Source organism: Mesoplodon densirostris, chromosome 10 (assembly GCF_025265405.1).
Source record: "Mesoplodon densirostris isolate mMesDen1 chromosome 10, mMesDen1 primary haplotype, whole genome shotgun sequence".
Taxonomy (NCBI): Eukaryota; Metazoa; Chordata; class Mammalia; order Artiodactyla; family Ziphiidae; genus Mesoplodon; species Mesoplodon densirostris.
In genome coordinates this window covers 108911153-108917152 of record NC_082670.1, presented here as the reverse complement: position 1 = coordinate 108917152, position 6000 = coordinate 108911153, and positions in this window count along the sequence as shown.

The following is a 6000-nucleotide window of genomic DNA, read 5'->3' as shown; positions in this document are numbered from 1 at the left end:
CAGACCAGGCCTCTTCACTCGTGGTTGGCGGGAAGCCTGCAGAGGAGATGGGATGGGCCCTCCAATCCCTGTCGTGCTCAGGCCCCCCTACTGGCAGAGGGGCCGAGACCTATCAGAGGATTCGGGGGAGCAGGAAGCAGAATGGGGACCCCTTGCCCTGCCACCCTTCACTCCCATCAGTTGGGGCCAGAATAACAAAGAAGCTTCTTCTCAAGGGCGCAGTCTGGTGGGTGGACAGTGCTGGCGGAGCACTAAGCTGAGGAGGATTCTGAGGCGCTGTCCGGGCTTGAAGGAAGGAGCACAGTGCTGATCTGTGGGCCACGTCTGCACGGCATGGAGTGGGAAACCGGGAATGTACAGGCCATGCGTTTCCATCCCCAAAGCGGGGTCTCTCCATTTCCCCAAGTTGTAAGCATGATCTCAAGTCGCGGGGGGGGGGACTTTAGCAGAATTATTGCTCCGGTGACCCTGTTACTACTGTACTGTTACTATGTTACTACTGTACTGTTACTAGTACTATCCTCACTCTCACCAGAGCTCGCTGAGCAGGACTCCGAGGCAGGCACTTTACAGGCGCGTCCCCGTAACGGTCCTAAAAGTGTTAAGAGAATTAACGAGGGCTGGGGTCTTACTGTCTCTGAGTATCTATCCAACTGAGGGGTGAGCATCAGAACCCCATTTCCAGCTGCAGCAGTGGAGACTCACAGAGCACTGGCCGGGGTCCCACTGCAGCAGGGGGTGGATCGCAGAGTGGACCCCAAACCTGGCTGCTTCCCCTACCGCCTCTCCCCCGTCCACCCTTCCCATCCCAGGGCCTGGCCCCCGGCTGCCTCTCCTGAGCCCCCACCCTGGGCCTGAGCCCCCTGCAGACACGGGGGACATCTGCCTGCGGGACCTCGGGTGCCACTGGGTGGTGGGGGGGAGCAGCAAGATGGGCGGGGACTCGCCGCCCCTGCAGGCAGTGGACCGGGCCTCCCTGCATCCGTTACGGCCCCCGGCCCAGGCTCTGCCCACCACACAGCAGTGATAGATAGTTTGTGAAATACCCCGAGTTTGCGGTTGACCAGAATTCTGAAATAATTCCATTGAGACCGGAATTCATGCAATGTTCTGTATCCTGATGTGGTAAAGAAGGCAGCCCGCGGCGGGGGTGAGGGGATGTGAAGGCCAAGGATGGTGAGGCAGCCTCCAGGCCCTGCAGTAGGGGCTCCCACCGCCCCCCTTCGCCCACGGGCTCCGGAAGGCCCATCTGACAGGAGCAGAACCCTGATAAGCACCACCTGACCAGGAGGCCCCAGGCAGAGAGATGAATGCACAAATTGCCAACAGCCTCCCGCTGCCCCCCACATGGGAGCAGGGGCAGGTGGGGGGCACGCCGGGAGAGGAAAGCCAGACGGGGCCTCGGCCCAACCTGCCCCACGTCTCAGCCTCGGCCTGGCTACCCGGCCTGCAGCACCAGCCCTGGCACCCCGAGTGGGACGAGGCCAAGGTGCGAGGCCGGGTGAGCATCACGGCAGCCCCGGTTCGCTGCCCAGCTGGCCCTCACTGCGCATGGGGAGGGGTGGGAGCCGGCAGACACCCCCTCGGCCTGGAAGCTTCCCGCGGCTGGGTTGACGCCTGAGCCTCCGTGCCCAGCTCTGGGGCCTCAGGCCGACCGGGGCTCCACCAGGCCCTGCCAGCTCCTTGGCCAATGTGCTGGATGGGGATGGGGGCGTCTGCTTGGCTGGGTCCCCCTGCCAGTGCTGCAAAGCACCCCTCTACCTCAGCAGCTGGGCAGCGACCCCGGGCCTGGACTTGACAGGAGAAGGGCAGGCCCGGAGTGGCTCTGGGGTCACCACGGTCGGGGCCCCCCTCACAGCGGTCGATGGTTTCAGACCGATGACACCTCCTCTCCTCGCCGGGAAACCAGAAGCCTGAGGGCAACCCAGTGGGTTTTCCGTAAAGCAAAATGCATTCATGCAACGGGCCTCCCTGTCCTCTGAGATTAGGAGTATCCCTCTCTTCAGAGAAAAAAAAGAATAAAACCTTTTCTCAGAAGAAAAGATGGTGCTAGCCATCAGACATGGCAAACCGAAGGCCCACTGGTATATTTAGTTTGCTACGTGGGTAACTGGGTTTCCGTCTTTAAATCTTTGAGTCCACTCTTAAGTTATATTTCCAGCTTTGTTTTGGAAGCTCTGAGCCCCAGGCCCCACCTCAAACTTTTAGGGAATATCTCCTGACTTTTGTGTGTGTGTGTGTGGTACGCGGGCCCCTCACCGCTGCAGCCTCTCCCACTGGGGAGCACAGGCTCCAGACACGCAGGCCCAGTGGCCACGGCCCACGGGCCCAGGCGCTCCGCGGCATGCAGGAACCTCCCGGACCGGGGCACAAACCCGCGCCCCCCCGCATTGGCAGGCGGACTCCCAACCACTGCGCCACCAGGGAAGCCCATCTCCTGACTTTTAAATGTGGATGTTGAACTCAGCTTTCCTTAGTGATAATAACATTCCACAAGGAAAGAAAGCACATCTGCGTCCAGCAACAAGGTGATTCACCAGATCCCAGGCTACACACAGCCAATCGGTGTCGTGAGGACGCAAAACCAGCCCTAGCAACGTCTTCTGAGCATCTTCTGAGCAGCCCTGGGCACCCACGTAAGGCAGCCCCCATCCCAGGCCTCGGGAGGTAGGCATGGAATGGTGGACAGAGACAGATCATTTAAGAGCCGTGAAACAGCGTGAACATTCTTGTGTGGACGTGGAGCGTTTCCTGGGGAATTTACAAGGAATCGCTAACAAAGTTTTCCCCTGGAAGGGAGGTTCGCCCCTGGGGGCTGGTAAGAAGGTGGGAGCTTTCGCTTTTCCTTTCGACACTTCTGATCTGCTTAAATGTCTACCATGAGCGGGTATTACTTTTACAATTTTTAAAATACAGTATACGTTTTTTAATGAAGCTGAATGCAAACCAACGCAGCGATACTGTTGTGACACTGTAACTCAGAGGTACAGAAAGCCCAGCGAGGCAGAAACTGTCTCCATATAGGAGAGAGGAGGAGAGTGGCATTAAGCCTTCCCAGGGGCAATGCTGGCGGCTGGGTTTTAGAGAATGAATAGGAGTTTTTCCAGGCAGACAAGGAGGGAAGCTTCCTTGCAGGCCAAGGAAATCAGTGGCTATCAGCCACCAGATAAGGTTTCATGGAGTTTATGGAGGGGCGGGCTTCGGCGGGACCTTGGCAGATACAGAGGACTTGAATGAGAGCGGTCAGCGTGGTGGGCACAGACCAAGCATGGACACAGAGGGAGGAATGAGCCTGGCACATGTCAGGGGCTGTGGGCTCTAGCTGGGCTCCAGGAAGGCCATCTCCCAGACCACCTATTCCAGCACCGAGGCTCCAAGCTACCACAGGGCAGTTCCAGAGCAGGAGGAACCACAGCCTGAGGACGTCCCTAGGTCCCCACAGGACCTGGCCCAGAGCTGCCACCCGGCGTCCAGGAGGCCGCCTCGGGCACTCTGCCCACAGGTGTGTCCCGGGCTCTCAGGGGAGCCTGGGTCGGCAGCATTGGTTGTTGCAAAGGCCTGAGCAGTGTGGCATGACCAGCCCCCAACTGGGAGCCGGTCACTGGGCCCGAATCCCAATGGGACCCATACTCACCGAGCTGACTTTCCCTAACCTCCAGATTCCAGGTAGGACCCTCCGCCCGTGGGGCAGCTGTGAGGACCCAGGGGTATGAGGATCCGAGTTCCCACTGCAGGACCTCGCCTGGCACAGGCGCCCAGTAATAACTGCTGACACGTACCCGGCGCCCACCCCCTAAGGGCTCCACCACCATTGGCTCGTTCCACCTGCACAGAGGCTTGTGAGGAAGCTCGGGTGACAATCCTAGGTGACAGGTGCGGAACCAAGGCAGAGAGGGCTGCACACAGCTGGTGAGTGTGCGAGAGGGCCCGGCGGTCGCCACCTCACCCGTCGGGCAGGCACCACGCTGCTTCACCCTCCAAAGTAGAATCCGGCACCCCCCACAGAGCTCCTCGGGGGCGGGGGGCACAGCCCCCACCGGCGGCACAAAACGCGCGGCCCCTGCGCCCTGGGCTGCTCGGCCCTCCTGTGGGCACAAGCGTGGATTTCCTGGGCGGGGGCGCCCTCTGGAGGCCATGAGGTCACAGTCCCCGCCGGGTCTTTGGAGCAAAGAGAGGCGAGTCCAGCCCTTACCAGAACCTCGCTCACCACTCAGGGGTCGGGGTCCAGCCGCCCCACCTTGCAAAGGGGAAACCCAGGCCCTGAACACCGAGCAGTAACTCTGTCCAGAGCCACAGAACACGCCCCTGGAAGGACGACAGGAAGCCAGATGGGTGTCCAGCGGCCGGCCTGGGGGGTGAAGTGAGACTCCAGCGTTTATTGAGAGCCCACTGTATGCTCTACAACTATGGCCTCCATGACCCCTACCAAGGAAAAAATTATTCAAGGCCCTCGTTAAAGACAGTAAGGAAGACTGTTATCAACAGGCCCCTACCATGGGGTCTTGCAGTGGGAGAGTGATGGGGCCTGACCCTGAACACAACAAGGAAAAGGGAATTTACCGCCAAGGAGCAGGTGGGGGCAGTGGATAGAAAATGACCAAGAGGAAACACTGAGGGACCGGGTTTCTGGCTAAACCAACCTCACAGGATTCTCGCTGAAGGCGGGCCAGGTGATCAGACACCAGGTGAGGGGTGAGGAACCGATCAGATATCCAGGGTGGGGGAATTCCAGCTAAACTGACCTAGCAGGATTCTTGCTGAGATGGGACAGTGCAGAGAGGGACACAAAAGCCCGAAAGTCAGGGCCTAGGTGAGAAGAGGGTTCAGAGGACCCCGACTGGAATCTGGTCAAGGAGAGGGTCCCTGTCGCACCCACAGCGATCCTGGGAGTATGCCATCCTATGATTGAGACCCAAGGCTCCGAGGCCAGGCTCCCAGAGAACCGCCTCTCAGCTGCCCCTGTGTCCCCAGGGTGCAGGGGAGCGTGGCACACGACAAAAGGGACCAGTTCCCCTCCGCAATGGCAGCTAAGTTAGAGGGTATTTGGTCAGCAGTCGACTCCCCCTTCACAGCGGTGCCAGGTGCTCCCACCCCCCAGTCTAAACGTTCCCATAAACAACAGACCCCACCCAGCACTTACTATTGGCCACTGCCCAGCCTGTCAACTCCTGTGAGCCTCATAGCAACAATGAGTCTCAGAGTTAGGAATGAATATTACCCCATTTTACAGATGGGGAAATCAAGGCACAGGGCAGTTGAATACCTTGCCCTTGGTCACACAGCTAAGTGGTGGCAAAGCCAGCAATTCACCCCAGCAGCCTGCCTGGCGCCCTCTGCCATATCGCAGCCTCCTTACTCCGGTGGGTCTCTAGCCTAATTTAGTTTCAAATGAAAGCTTGTATCCGTACCCTAGTGGAAAGCCAGTTTCACTTGCCTAAATAAAAAGTAGCTGTAAAGAGATACTGTGTTGCCAGGTGTGAGACTCACACTGCCCCAGGGTTTCTTCATGTCACTCGGGTGCTGCACCCCCAGACTCTCTTTCCCAACAGCGGGCATGGCTGCTCTCTGGGGACCCCGATACTTCAGAGCAGCCAGGAACTTTGCAGCGGCGCCCCTGTCGTGGGTCAGGCAAGGCGCAGCTCCCAGCGCTGGGCGGGCAGCGGCACGTACCGGTCATTTTGCAAGTCCCTGCTGCCAGCCTGGCGCCTGACCTGCCTGATGGTCGTGTGGCCCCAGAAGAACCACCTCTCCTCCCTGGGGTCCTCTTCTCACTGGAAATGGAAATGAGTGACACCCCCCACCCAGGCCTGCTGTAGGGACTCAACAGATACAAACCGCACAAAGTAAGGGGGACACGGCTGAGGAGGGGGCACACCGTGGCCATGCTGGCAGAGCCTGTGAGCTCCCCGTCCCCCTGCAGCCTCCTGTGGGCAGAGGGAAGATGGACCCAGCCTGAGAGCGGGAGCACATCACTGCAGGCTGAGTGGTCAAGAGGCAGAG